This window comes from Chenopodium album, chromosome 25, assembly GCF_948465745.1.
Source record: "Chenopodium album chromosome 25, dcCheAlbu1.1, whole genome shotgun sequence".
Classification (NCBI taxonomy): domain Eukaryota; kingdom Viridiplantae; phylum Streptophyta; class Magnoliopsida; order Caryophyllales; family Amaranthaceae; genus Chenopodium; species Chenopodium album.
This window is the reverse complement of record NC_137858.1, coordinates 21,349,155-21,365,237: the sequence shown is the minus strand read 5'-3', so window position 1 is coordinate 21,365,237 and position 16,083 is coordinate 21,349,155. Positions and strand designations below refer to the sequence as shown.

The following is a 16,083-nucleotide window of genomic DNA, read 5'->3' as shown; positions in this document are numbered from 1 at the left end:
GCAACACCATCTTACCACATACCCGTGAACTAGGGCTTCATGGCGCCCTTAAAGTTCTTAACCCGGCTACCTGAGCATGTAATATCCTAGAGTCAACCGATGACACTCTCAAACCGTGCACACATTAACCACTTAGGAAGAAAGGCATTCAAGAGTAAGCAAATCCACGAGATATAATGTCCAACCAAGTTAAAACAAAGACACAACACCTATTTACCTTGATTAAAACGAAAATCTTTTTGTATTTGTCAAAAAAAAACAAAGGAAACGCATATACCCAAAGACATTGCAAATTGAACTAATAGACCAATCAACATGAAATAAACGATCCTCCCCCCAAGCATGATAAGGCAATACATCTAATCAAGCATAAAGAATCCAAGGGAAAGGGGAAGGCGAAGTTCAATCCAAATATACCAAAAATAAGTCCAATAAGGCATTGCTAGGAGGGAAAGCAAGAAAAGATATTACCGGAAGGTTGATGCAAGACCCACAAAAGAGCCAATATAACCTTTCAAACAAATACAATCCCTACAAGCAATGTTGTATAGCCAAATGCGAGCTAAAGTGGATCAAAACTTCGTGAATCAAATGCCTTGGGACACACGCTCCGAAGAAAAGGCCTAGCAAGTAAATAAAAAGAAGAAGAGGGAAAAAGGGAAAACTATACACAAAAGAAGGTTAGTAACTTCAAAGAAAAATAAAGAAAAGAAAAAGAAAGAAATGAAAATAAAGAAAGAGAAACTATTCTAGGGAATGAAAATAACGGGAATCATGTAGCATGAGTGAATCGGAATCATAGAATCATCAGAATGCAATAGAGCAATGATCAAGAGAAACAACCAGCGAGACAAAGCATCAACAGACAATCATCAACAAGGAGCCGACATCAACGGCGCAGACTAACAAAGAAGCATGAAACAACAACCATCAACACTGATAAAGAAAAGAGACCAAGAGTGAACCATAGAAGCAAAGGGGGCAAGTAAACCGCACAACACCTAAAAGTTAAACCCCTAAGCCTCAAAAGAACTACCCCCACTCAAAACTAAACATGAAATGCATAAAAACAACTCCAAAGAAACAACCAAGAGGGGGGGTAGCCAAGATAGGATCACTCGGCACTATGGTAAGGGGTAGAATGGGTACTCCCCTCACCGGTCTCCAAAATGGCATGATTAGAGCTAACTAAATCGCCCACCTCTACGGGAGCCTTACCCTTCAACCTACCCAACCTCCTTGCCTTATCCACCGCAAAAAAAAATGAGACCAATCATCTAAGATTGGTGGACCCGATAAACCCCACCTACCAAATGTCTCGGGGTTAGTAAAAGGTAAAGGGTTCGCAGGGTCATAGGTGTAATCACAACAGCCGGGCTTCCTATAGTCATAAGTGGCCGGGGAAGTTCCCACAATAGCACTAGGGGGGACATGGGGGCCTTCCCAATAAGGGTAGCAAGGCCGAGGACCGACAGAAGGGTCAAAGAGTTCCCATTGAGGGATAGGTCCTTGTAGGACCGGGAGATAAGGATAGTTGAGGTATGGTTCAATCTCTCCCCTCCTAACATGCAAATCATACACTTGGCGAGCATTGTAGTCATAGCCAAGAACAAAGTCTTCCCCCAAATGCATATGAGATAGGTGACTCACAGGCATACAAGACAAAACATTGACAATAGAATCCAACTTAGCATGCAAAGTAGCTAACTCAATTGAAGAAGAAGAAGAAGTAGAGGAAGGGATAGATGTACCTCCCCGACTAATCGGGGGCAAAGCTTGGAAATTCGACAAAGGGGCATCATCGGAGTTGGCACGCGGTCGATTAGTCCTCCGCCGAAGAGAAGGATCAATGCTACACTTCGGGGGCCACCAAATAATAGTATTGTTCTTCTTCTTTGTCCTTAGGGTGGTCTCCTTACTTGGAATTAAGCACCAATCCGCAACCCGATTGACCTTCCAAATGAAAAGATCGGGCCTCGTTGTTCGCTCAAGAAACTTTTGATTGACAAGTGCATAGATGTTAAGGGAGTGCGAGGGATACTTTTCCTTTGGGTCCATAATAGGTGAAAGATTACTAATCAATGTCTTGTAAGAATCCTCTAGGCCCATGGCAAGAATTGAGATCATGCCCTCGATTTGAATGCTTCCCGAGAGCGTAATACCATTTCTAATATCAAGAAAACGGTTTGTCAAATGTTGAGTGAAGTCTACCAATTCAAGCTCTCCTTGGTCATGGCTAGCCATCCATAGCCAACACAACTCTTCACGAGAAATGGCACCCAAAGAGTCCTTGGAACAAAGAGCATAAGTGATGATGCGATTGAAATAGCGCATGGCCGGATGAACAATGGAAGCGGCCTTGGAAGTTTGTGCCTCATAGTAATCTTCCTTGGCGATGCTACACCACCAATTTTGCTCGTCATATTGATAAGAATCGCTCATTTTCACATTTGCGGAGGTAGGAAATTGAAAGAAAGCACCAAGTTGAGATTCCGAAATTCGATGGTCACTATTGAAGAGTTGAAATGTCAAGACCCTCGAACCATCATTATCTTCATCATCTTCCCATACCACCTCGAGAGATGAAAGGAACTCAAAAGTCGAACGAGCATATGTAGGAGCATTAAGGTCCAAGAAGTCCAAAAGGCCCAAATTTCTTGCAAGAAGTCGGACATCTCGGTCAATACCAAGCCACGATGATAAAATCGTGTAGACTTGAGCTTTCTCTTTGATAGTTGAATGAACCTCACCCAATGAAGTTCCTTTGAAAATTCGATTCCGTAAGTCTCAACAACTTCGGGAGAAGGAGGAACCACATGTCGAGATTCAGTAGTGCTTGGCCTAGCTCTTTTCTTACGACGTAAAGGAGCAACCTACAAGAATAAGAGCCAAGTATGAGCAATTTGCCATGAAATTGGCACACAAACAAGTGCACAAAATATGCAAGAAATCACCACCAATTAAAAATGGATAATTGCTAATGAAATTTCAAGCTTAAAATTAAGCACACTAAAGCAATAGCAATTCACCATGAATTTGGTTCACAAACAAGTGCACAAGAAAGACAATAAATCCTCACCAAATAAAAATAGAGAATTGCCAATGAAATTGCAAGCACAAAGATAATCACAACAAAGAAATAGCAATTCACCATGAATTTGGTTCAAATACAAGTGCACAAGAAAGACAAAAAAATCCTCACCAAATAAAAATAGAGAATTGCTAATGAAATTGCAAGCACAAAGGTAATCCCAACATGAATGAAATAAGGTTTTGGTACAAATAACTAGTGCCAAGTTCATAGAAGCAACATAAAAATTTGCAATTGGAATAATGAAGCAACTATTAACAAATTAAAGGCAAAAGTCCGTTGAAATCATACCTTAATGATGCTTGAAAGCACTTGAAATTGGAATGAAAGAATGAAATTAACCAAATAGAACACCAATTTGCAAGCTTCAAGACCAAAATTCAAATCCCCAAATTCGAATTTGAAAACCCCAAAATCGAAATTTTTTTTAGATCGAAAAACTGCAATTTTTTGGAGTAAAATTGCGAAATTTTCTGTTAATTTTGTGCTGTGATTCGCAAGAAAGAAAGAGAAAAGAAAGGAAAAAAAGGAGGAGAAGGTGAAAGGGGAAAGTCGGGGAGAGAGAAGGGATAAACAGGGGAAATAAGTAATGAAAGAGAAAGAAAAAAAAAAGAAGAAAAGGGGGGAGAAACGGTGAAGGCTGTGCGTGCGTGCACACCCTTGTGTGCGCACGCACAGCAGCAGGGGAGCAAGGGTTGGTGAGTGAGGGTGCTGGAAATGCGAGGGTGAGTGAGGTGAGTGAGGGGAGGTGCGAGGGAGTAGGCATGATGGGCTATGCGTGCGTGCACACCCAGCTGTGCGTGCGCACAGCCTAGGCAGGTGAGAGAGAGAGCATGGGCTGAGCAGGGCCTGTGTGGTGGAGGATAATGAAAGGGCGGGGTGTAGGTTAGGAGGGGGCAGCAAGTTTAGCAAAGAACAAAAACAATTACACACATAAAGAAAAAAAATAAAAATAAAATAAAATAACATAAAACAAAACAAAATAAAATAAAAATAGCTTGGCTCGGGAATCCGCCTCGGACCACTAACTCGAACCTACACAAAAACGAACCCGAGGGTGAGATTGAGACAAATAAAATAAAATAAAATGGAAATAAATAAAAATAAAATAGACAAAAGAGAAGTAAAACTAAAACTAACAAAAATAAAACAAAAACCAAACAAGCAAATAAAGTAAAATAAAATAACAAAGAAGAGAGTTAGAAAGCCGGGTTGCCTCCCAGGTAGCGCTTTTGTTTATCGTCGTTAGCTCGACGTTCCTTGAGCAAATCAAGGAGGTTCATATCGATGATGCACATCAAGAAGGGATACTGAAATTGGTTCATCACTCGGGATTCCTTCATATTAGGGCTTGTGACAGTGGCCATTGACTTTGAAAGGAGAGTGGTCGTCCTGGGAAATTTCATAGGCTCCATACGGGAATGCTTCCGTGATAGTGTATGGTCCACTCCACCTTGATCGGAGCTTGCCCGGAAAGAGCTTTAATCTCGAGTTGAAGAGGAGCACCTTTTGCCCCTTGACAAAATCTTTCTTGATGATTTAGGCATCGTGCCACGCTTTTGCTCTTGCCTTATACTAACTTGCATTCTCATAGGCATTCATCCTCAACTCCTCTAGCTCATGCTACTCTAAAAGCCTTCGCTCTCCCGCACTATGGTGATCCAAGTTGACTTGCTTGATCGCCTAATGAGCACCATGCTCCATCTCCACGGGTAAATGGCAATTCTTCCCATATACGAGCTTGTAAGGGGTGGTCCCAATTGGCATCTTGAAGGCGGTCCTATAAGCCCAAAGAGAATCAATGAGTTTGGAGGACCAATCCTTCCTCGTTCTAGCAACCGTCTTCTCCAAGATCACCTTAAGTTCTCTATTGGTGATCTCCGCTTGACCACTCGTTTGAGGGTGGTAAGCAAGCCCTCGCTTGTGAGACACCCCATACTTATCAAGAAGTCAAACGAAGGTGTGGTGCTTGAAATGTGACCCCCCATCACTAATTATTGCCCTTGGAACACCAAATCTCGGGAAGATCACTTTCTTGAAAAGATTGACCACCACCTTAGAGTCATTCGTTGGAGAAGCTACGGCCTCCGCCCATTTGGACACGTAGTCAACGGCAACCAAAATACACTTGTTCCCATGTGAGGAGATAAAAGGGCCCATGAAGTCTATAGCCCACACATCAAAAACTTCAAGCTCAAGGATGGGATTTTGCGGCATTTCATCCCTTCTAGAAATATTCCCCATCCGTTGACATCTATCACAAGTCTTGACAAATATCCAAGCATCCTTGAATAGAGAAGACCAAAAGAGCATAGATTGAAGAACCTTTGAGGCGGTCTTTTGAGCACTCATATGCCCACCAGAAGGAGAAGAGTGCCACATACGGAGAACACCTTGAACCTCATCGTTGGGGACACATCTCCTCAACAAACCATCGACTCCTCTCTTCAACAAAACCAAATCATCCCAAATGTATCTCTTTGCCTCATGCTTGAGCTTTCGGCGTTGTTGTGAAGTGAAATCCAGAGGTATGGCACCACAAGCCAAATAATTCACAATATCCGCATACCATGGCGCCGACTTCACTTCAAGAACATATAGCACATCATCCCTTAGAGCATCCTCTATTGGCAAACCATCATCCTTGAACCTTGCACCACCTAACCTTGAAAGGTGATTCGCCACCAAATTCTCGGCTCCCTTCTTGTCTCTCATTTCATAATCAAAGTCTTGGAGAACTAAAACCCATCTCAACAACCTTGGTTTAGCTTCCTTCTTCCCTATCAAATATATGAGAGCCGAGTGGTCGGTATACACAATTGTCCTAAAACCAATGAAGTAGGTTCTAAACTTCTCAAATGAGTGAATAATCGCTAAGAACTCCTTCTCGGTAGTTGTGTAGTTTCGTTGGGCATCATTGAGAGTTTTGGATAAATAATGTATGACATGAAGTTTTCCATCCTTTCATTGCCCAAGAACCAAACCAATGGCCTCGTCGCTTGCATCGCACATGAGCTCAAATGCAAGAGACCAATCCAGACCTTGGACAATAGGGGCGGTGCAAAGGGCTTCTTTCAACCTACAAAAAGACTCTTGACAAGCATCATCAAATATAAACTCTTTATCTTGTTGCAATAGGGATGTGAGGGGCTTTGCAATCAATGAAAAATCTTTTATAAAACGCCGATAGAACCCGGCATGGCCAAGAAAGGATCTCACTTCCCTCACGTTGGTAGGGGGAGGGAGTTTCTTAATGACTTCTACCTTGGCTCTATCAACCTCAATGCCGACATGAGAAATTTTGTGCCGAAGAACAATCCCACTTTCTACCATAAAATGGCACTTTTCCCAATTCAACACGAGGTTAGCCCTCTCACATCTTTCCAAGCAACGAGATAAATTAGATAGGCAATCTTCATAGGTGGCTCCTCCAAAGGAGAAGTCATCCATAAAGACCTTTATCTCATCCTCAATCATATCACTGAAAATAGACATCATGCAACGTTGGAATGTTGCGGGAGCATTACAAAGCCCGAAAGGCATCCTACGATACGCATAAATACCATAGGGACATGTGAAAGTCGTCTTCTCTTGATCATTGGGGTCAATCGGGATTTGGAAAAATCCCGAGTAACCATCAAGGAAACAATAGAAGGAATGCTTTGTAAGCCTCATCAACATTTGATCAATGAACGGTAATAGAAAATGATCTTTGCATGTACTTGTGTTAAGTTGGCGATAGTCAATGCACATGCGCCAACAGGTGACAAGCCTAGTGGGAACTAGTTGATCATGATCATTTTTCACTACCGTCATTCCCCCTTTCTTAGGCACAACTTGCACGGGAGATACCCAATCACTATGAGCAATTGGGTATATAATTCCCGCAACAAGAATCTTAGCCACTTCCTTCCGCACAACCTCTTACATGGAAGGGTTAAGCTTCCTTCGCCTTTGCTTAACGGGTTTGGCATCTCCCTCTAGATCAATTTTGTGCATGAATAAAGAAGGACTGATACCTTTGATGTCATCAATGGTATAACCCGAAACGTTCTTGTGTTTTCTCAAAACATTGATCAAGAGGGAGGTTTGCTCCTCCGTTAGGTTGGAATTAATAATTACGGGGAAAGACTCATTAGAACCAAGAAATACATACCTCAAGCCCAAAAGTAGAGGTTTCAAGTCTACCTTTGGTGCTCCCTTACCATTGGTGCTCTCTTCTCTTTCTTCAACTTGAAGGATATCATGGATGTGAAAAGCCTCTTCCTCCACGCTCTCATCCATGCACTCGCTCTTGCTTTCCTCAAGCAAATCCTCATAAAATTGTATGTCGTCCTTGTGAACACCTATCTTGGATTCATTCAACAACACACTTTCAAGAGGATCATTAGTAGCAAGCAAGTGGGAGCGAGAATATTCATTAAGCACGGTATCAAGAACATCTATTCTAAAACATTCATCACTTGAGGAGGGTTGTTACATGACATTATTCAAATCAAACTCAATGGAGTCATTGTCAATTTTCAAAGATATCTTACCCTCCTTCACATCAATGATGGGTCTAAAAGTAGCTAGAAATGGCCTACCCAAGATTATAGGAATCCTCTCATCCTCATCCATCTCTAGCACATAAAAATCCACGGGGAATGTGAACTTTCCTACCCTAAGGGAAATGTCCTCAACCTTACCCATGGGGAACTTAATGGAACGGTCCGCTAGTTGGAGAGTAATGTTAGTGGGAGAAAGGGTTCCTACACTAAGCTTTTGGTAGACGGAGTAGGGCATGAGACTCACACTTGCTCCTAAATCACACAAAGCCTTATCAAATTCAATGCCATTAATAGAACAAGGGATGGAAAAACTACTCGGATCCTTCAACTTGGTAGGGAGTTTGTTAAAAAGAATTGCACTACAATTGGCGGTCAAACTCACCGTTTCACACTCCCTTCTCCCACTCAAAAGGTCTTTCAAAAACTTGGAGTATTGGGGCATTTGTTTCATGGAATCAACAAAACGAAGGGAAACATGCAAATTCTTAATCACATCCAAAAACTTCCCAAATTGAGCATCAAGCTTAGCTCTCACAAATCGTTGTGGAAAAGGTAGTCTCTCCTCTCTGGGTTGGAGATTTAGGGGCAAGGGGGTGGTTTCTTTCTCCTTTGGCACCTCAACATCCTTCTCCTTCTCAACATTCAAAGGCTCATTGGTTCTCTCATCCCCCCTCTCTAGCTCTACCTCATCTTGGGGTTCCTCTTCAACCAAGGGGTCACTCCCTATTACCTTCCCACTCCTTGTTGTCACGGCACACAAAGGTTTTGGGTTGACTCCTTGACTAGGGATAGAAGAAGAAGAAGAAGAATTAGAAGCAAGTTGAGCAATTTGGGTTTCAAGCATTTTCATATGAGCATTGGCTCGCTTTTTATCCTCTTCATTTCTCTTCTTTTCCTCTTCATTCATTTTCATGATGGCATCTAGCTTAGCCATCACGGGATCATTTGGAGGGGCCTCAATTTGAAGAGGTTGTTGAGGTAGAGGAAGTTAGGATTGATGGAAACTCGGAGGCCTATTGGTTTGGGCGTAGTTAGAGACATATTGGCCCCTATTGCCTCCGGTGCCTTGGTTGGGAACATTGCTTTGTCGATTGTTACCCATGTTACCTTGATCACCAAAATTTTGATTTTGATGGTCATGGTATCGGGAGTTGGGTTGTTGGTTTTGATAACCATACCCCCTTTGGTTAGAGTAGCCTCTTCCATTGAAATTGGAAGGGCCTCCCCCACCATGGTATTGGTTACCATAACCACCACCACTTTGGTTCTAACCACGGTTTCCACCTTGATTCCAATTCCCCATTTGATTGGAGTTTGGCCTCAAGTTCCCTACATTATCCATTCTAGGAGAAAAATTCATAGAATTAATATCTTCCACATTATCATCATGTTCATTGGGAGAGGGTTAAATTTCACAAGCATACACACAATGGGAGGTATCATAATCATATGTTTCACAATTTGAGCAAAACATGCATCCTTGAGGCATTTTATTATAAGAAAAGGAGGAAGAAGTGGTCATACCATTGCCTCCCTTGGTTGATGGGGAGGTATTACCATGAGGGTTGGACCTTTCTTTCATCAATTCGTCCATTTGCTTGGCTATCTTGGAGATTTGGGTAGAAAGGTTGTTGATTGCGTTGGCTTGCTCCAATGCATAGACACCCTTACTAGAAGTAGCCTCCCTTTCTCCTTCATACCAATCATCATAATGCTTTGCGGCCTCCTCTATGATGCACTCCACTTCATCCTCTCCTTTGTTCATGATTGGACCACCGGCCGCGGCGTCTAGGGTATCCCTTGAGGTATGAGACCTCCATGAAAAGTGTGAATGAGTTGATACTTGGGTATCCCATGGTGTGGGCATTGACGTTGAAGCTCTTTGTATCGGTCCCATGCCACACTTAGAGTCTCACCACTCTTTTGGCGAAAACCTTGAATCAAAGACCGAGCCTCGGCGGTCTTCCTATGGTTGTAAAATCTCCTCAAGAAAGCCGTAGTTACTTGGTCCCAAGTTGTGAGAGAGTTAGGGGGCACCTCCTTCTCTAGCCATTCTAGACCTCTCCCAATTAAAGAAAATGGAAACACCTTGAGGCGGATATACTCTTGAGTCACTCCATTGGCTTTGATTGTGTCACAATATTTCTCAAATTCTTTCAAATGCTCATGAGGGCTGTCAAATTTTCCACCCGAGAATTGTTTCCTCTTTATCAAAGCAATTAAATTGGGCTTGATTTCGAAATTGTTGGCTTGAGTGGTAGGAGTTAGGATCCCACTTTGTGCTCTAAAGGCTTCGGGAGCCCCAAGACGACTCAAAGGTGTATTCTCTCCCATTTTAGAACCTTCTTCACTTTCGGACTTAAAGATTGAAAAGGGGTTGATTCCCGGATTTGATGGTGAGTTAGGGCTATCTAAGTCTTCAGTTGAGGGTGAAGATGGTGGAGTATCTTCCAATTCTCCTACAACTTCTTTTGTTGGGGTGTGAGAATTCCTACTCCTCGCTCTCGCTTCTCTTCAAAGTAAAGACAAAGACCTCTCTAGCTCCGGATCAATGGGAATCAAAGACCTTGAGCGGGTTCGTCCTCTGTTCAAACAACAAAGCTAAGGAGAACGTAAGCACTGACAAGTAACAAATAGTAGCAAATACTAACAAACAAAAGGTGAGATAGTCTCAAATAAAACAATGAAAAAGCAATGGAAGCCGTCTCCCCGGCAACGGCGCCAATTTGACAAGGGAATAATCGCGTCGTTGAATGACTACACCTAAATCAAATGAATTTATAACGCTCTACCAACCTAATACGAGTATAGGGTAAATAGAGGGGTCGAACCACAGGGAGGTGTGCATAAACATCGCATTCATTACTTAAGGCTTAAGATCTCTCGGGACAAAAAGTGCGAATAACTAAGAGATCAAACTAAGAGTGAAAAGGACAAAAGATCAATATGACTAAACACCAAGGGGAATGGGTAGATGAAGATACTATTTGAGCATGCAATAACATGAAAGCAAATTGAGAGTGAACTAAGCATACATGAATATCGAAATTAAATCCAATCCAATCTCCTTCCGGAGTTAATCATCTTCTCCCAACATAGCCTCTATGTTTCCACAACAGAACCATATACTAGGAGGTGTAATTAAAGAACAATCGATAATAATGAACCTAAACTAAGTCAACTTCCGTGTCATGTTAGCAAAGATTCACCTTTAATCAACCAACAATGTGCACTTGCCAGAAGATTAAAGAATATCAACTCTACAAAGGTTTAATCACAAACAACTCAATCCCAATATCATAAGCATGAACAATTAGCAACTACACCATCCCCACACCCTTGGCTAGAAGACTACTCACAAATCATGTTGAACAATATCAATCATCAAATCAATTGGCATCAACATTATTAATAAGCAAAGAAAAAGAATCAAAATAAGCAAGCAAAACAAAATGCAAAAGTAAAGAGAAAGAGTAAGAAATTGCACATTAATCGAAGTTGAAGATCTACAAAGGTTGATCAAGTTCCTTCTTCAAAATTCAAGCTCTTCAATGGAGAAATCCACACTTTCGCTCTCTACCCAAAGTAAACTAAGAGTGTTTCTCTCTCTACAAATGGGGAAAAATAAGTCTAGTACAAAGAAAAACGTCACACCCCTTAAAAGGAAAAGAAAAGGGGTTTAAATAACAAAATAAAACAAAGAGGGACGGAGGAAGTGGTGCGTGCGCGCAGCAGCTCCCGTGCGCGCGCACAGATGGGTCTGCACGCACGCATAGGAGGGTGTGCACGCACGCACCCCTCTAGTGCTGTTGCAAGAAATCCCTCGAGCCAAAGGGGCAAGGCTGCTGGTGCTCTCGAGTGCACTCTCATGCATCATGCTCGTACGATGGTGATGAACATGGCAGACCAAAATCCTTCACTCTTGCCCTCTCATCACTATGGCAGGTGATGATGGTGATGCACGTGAGCGCTAGCCATGAGTGGAAGCTTGCTCCTTGCCTTGAACTGTAGCCCACTGAACGACATGAGGCCGCTTCTCGAGCATCCAAAACACTTGGAGGTCCTTCCAAACAAGACTCCGAGCCTCAAACTATACCTACGATACGAGAGGAAAAAGAAAGTAAAGTGGAAAAGACGAAAATACCCCTAAAAAGCAAGAAAACATAAAATGGACTACAAACTTTAAATGCGAGAAAATAAGAGAATAAAAGGGAAAAACATGAGAAGAAAGCGTAAAAAGGACTCTAAAATACTCTCTAAGAGTGACATAAATGTCACTCATCAATAGTGCACACCTATGAGGAGAGAGATGCCAAGAGAAGGAAGAAGGATCAATAGAAAACTCAACAAAGTAAGAAGAAAAAGAAAAAGAAAAGGAAGAAGAAGAAAAAGATGGCAAACTCTCCTCAAAATATTTTTGGTTGGCAACATTACCCTTTTTCCCAATTGGAGACATATGAGCCACATGCAAATCCTCATAGACAAAAGGGTCCCCAATAGGCTTACCAACAAAGGAAGGGAGAAAAATAAGGAAATAGGGGATGTGGTCAAACTTTTGAGAGAGAGGGGTATGAGAAATCGGCAAAGGGTTCGCGACTCCCTTAACACAAGGTCTCACGTCGCCAATGAGGGCATGAAAATCAATCATAGAGTTCTCAAAAGAAGAACACTCATGATCACCATCTCCCTCTAACATCCAACTCCCAAGAGGAACCACATAATCTCCTCTACTACCTTCACGAACAATAACTCCCTCAAATAGGCAAATTCATTTCAAAATCATCACTCTCCCATGAAGCTTTCACAATGAACTTTCTTATAAGGCTACGGCTATTCCTTTTACCTTCAAAAAACACATTTGAAATACTCATGGATAGAAAAGTCTCATTTATACACTTGAGACTCATCAAGATGGAAAAGGAGGGTTAGGATTTACAAATTCAAAATTCTCTTCATTCTTACCTCCTTCACCATCAAACAAATTCTCATCAATGGTATCCTCACACTCTCTTGGTTGCTCAAAATTGCCATCATCATCCTCAACGCACACATTGGATTTGTAATTTTCACACACAAGCATCAAAGATGACAATTGGCTTTTTAGCTCTTCACCTCTCCTTCTTCCCTTCTCAAGATGCTCCACACTCTTTTTCATCACCTCTTATTGACTTCTCAAAGAATTAAGAATCGACTCCTTTTTAGGCCTAAGATTATCATTAAGCTCAATATGCCTAATTTGAGTTTCCAAAGTAGCAAAAAGAGATTCAAAAGGTGTAGAGGATTGAGGCTCAACAAGAGAAGAAGAAGTATAACCAAGATTGGAAGAATTGGCATCAAGATCACGAGCATATACATCACATTGGGGGGTGGGGGCACAATCAAACATGTGAGATTTTTCAACTTTAACATGCAATTCATTATCATGAACAAAACAGGAAAAAGAGTTGGAAGCATTTGTTCTAGGTTCAACTATGGGATCATGTGACAAATCATGGGAAATCATGCTAGCATTGGAAGAATTAACACATTGCACATCAAAGATTAGAAACATGATTACCCCTATTATATTCACCCCTAGCAAACCGAACATAAAAATCCTAAGCACCATCAATTGACAATGCTCTAAATCTCCTATTATGCATGCATTCATAATGAATGGCTTGAAGTCTTTGGCTTAGGCGGAAAGTTCTTCTTTCCTTTCCCCTTAAAGTCTTTCTTCTTTTTGCCCGCCCTTTTGAATGGCTTGCCCTTCATGATCATTAGCATATTATTCTTTCCCTCATCCTTGAGCGTCTTCTCAGCTTGCTCTAACATCCCATGAAGCTCGGTGAGGGTTTTCTCCCTGTTATGCATATTATAGTTCATCTTGAACTAGTCATAGCCTTTGTGAAGGGAATGGAGAATGATTTCAATAGCCATCTCAGTTGAATACCCCGCATCAAAACTTCCCATGTTCTAAAATAATCTGATCATTTTGAGCACATGTGGGCTGACAGGCTCTCTTTTCTTGAGCTTAGTCTCAACGATTTGCCTGTGGGTTTCAAACCTTTCAGTTCGAGCCTGTTCTTGAAACATATTTTGTAGCTCATAAATGATCTCATAGGCCGATTCCTTCTCGAAGAAGGTTTTCTGAAGTTCAAGAAACATAGTGGCTAGCATTACGCATTTGACATCCCGATCGGCTACTTGCCATCGGTTAAGGGCAGCCTGAGTTACTTCCTCATTGGGAGCCTCGGGCATTTCCTCATCAAGGACATACAATTTATGTTCTTTCATAAGAACAATGCGCAAATTCCTTTGCCAATCTAGGAAATTAGCACCACTTAACTTCTCCTTATTGAGAATTGAGCATAGAGAAAACTGGTTGTTTGAGTTGTTTGAAGACATGATTCTACAATTGAAAGAATTTGAAATGAAAAACCATTAAAAATTACTTTAAATAAGATTAAATTTTATTCATGCAAAGTTTCAATACTTATTTAACTTCTTTTTTACACGTAAAATTATCCCTATTTGTGAAAATAAGGCGATTCCAAGATCCAAAGAAACAAAGAGCTAGTTGTTAAGCATGCTTTGGCTTGTCTTAACAACACTCAATCTTCTAAGGTAAGCATTGCCTTGCTAATGGCTCCAAGCCACTCTTGGTTAGATAATCGTCGCATAATGCATCATGATGATATATCTCTTTTGCCACGGCATGTGAGGACTCCTCACTCACACCAATGAGTTCAACCAAAACCTACATGCACACCTAGTGTGCCTTACCTCCTTGGAGAAGCAATGGTACCTCGCTTTGGCGTAGCCCACCATCACCCTCGTCCGAGTAGTAAGTGTCGTTTTGGAAAGGCAAGTTTTTACTCAATATTATTAGGGACCTAGGATTTCTATGTTAGTTGATTTAAGTAAACTTAACTAATCATCGCAGCATTAAGAAAACCTAAACATGCATATAACATATAATTCACATGTATATAAGCATAAAATATAAAGCGAAATTATGGATGCATATTGGCAACTAGCATGACCCCTTGAATTCTTCAATTCTTTAAAAGATCTTCACTTGCAATTTAAGGCTTCGTCTTCTAAGAAACTCCGTCTTCAAAAATTAACCAAACTATACAAATACTAGTGGCTACGACTAGGATTAATGAAAATATTAAGGTACAAAAATACTCAACGGTGCATCGACCGTATTTAGATTTACAAAAATACATACGGCACGTAGTCCGTATTTTCTATCCTAATCGGGTCCCATTAGTTGCCATTTTATAAAACCTGTGAGAGAATGTACATTCCATTCATCCATTCACTATTCGTGAATGGCCCATGCATTTTACAACAACAAGCAAGTAAAATTGCAACAAACAAAGGCGCGCACTAGTAACTAATCTAGGTGGTTAATCCAATTAACTCGCCTAATTAAAAATAGTCAAAGTTGTTTAACCGATTATGTAATTGATGTCATTAATAATTGAAGCTCCCACTTAATTCCGCATCCAACTTAATTAATCCGATTAATTAAGCCAGTAGACCCAAAATTGTCAAAATAAAATTTTTCCAATGCCGCTCAAAATCGAGGCCTAGCCTCCCAAAATTTTAATTAAAATAAACAAAATTAATTAAAATAAATAAAACGGCAAAATAAGCACACATTAAGCCAACCGTACTTCAAGTGGCTTATGCATTAAGCGTTTTCCAAAGAAACTCGAGTAATGTGGCTTGTGCAAGCCATACACACTACGACCATTTGCCTCACCGCACCAAGCACACACACACACACAAATGCTCCGCACACACGGCCGCGGCAAGCAGCCTTGAACTGCTGCCATTGCCGCACACACACGCACGCACAGCCAAGGGCTGCTGCTGCGTGGCTGTTGTTGCCGTGTGCTGCTGCCGCGCACATGGCCGCACGCAAGGCGGGGCAGCCTCCTCGGCAGCCACATGCGGGCTGCTATGCATCCCGGTCAGCTTAGTGAGGTTTTTGCCTCGTTTTGCGTGCCATGGCCTTAGGATTTTGATCCCATTTTGCGTGACTTTTACAATTAATTTTAGAAATAATTTAATGAGCAAAATGAAAAATTTAAACAAGTCTAACTTAAAATAAAAATTTCAAAGTGCAACTAACAAAAATAATTCCAAGAACCATTCTTAATTAAATTGGTTTGACTTGGTGCAACAAAAAAATTGAGGCAATTTCTCACTTCTAATTTAATCAATTTAAATTAAACTTGAGAATTTGACAAAGTAAGGGGAAGTGGGAAAAATATGAACTTTAATGTTCAAATGAAAAATCCAAAATCTAAATTTTGTGAATTCTTGAAAATTATATCTTCCAATATGAAGATAACCAAATTTCTATCACAAAGTTTGAAACTTTATGTTTCCAATCAACCATAATGATTTAAAACAACAAAGTTCAATACAAATATCATGGAATTT

At 41.1% G+C, this 16,083-nt stretch overlaps 1 non-coding gene across 1 annotated transcript; it reads left to right on the top strand.

Annotated features, from left to right (window-relative positions):
- Positions 1-9,490: 9,490 nt before the first annotated feature.
- Positions 9,491-9,596, top strand: LOC145615832 (small nucleolar RNA R71). The gene has a single exon (XR_014107417.1). It is a non-coding gene; the product is annotated as a small nucleolar RNA R71 (small nucleolar RNA).
- Positions 9,597-16,083: the final 6,487 nt, after the last annotated feature.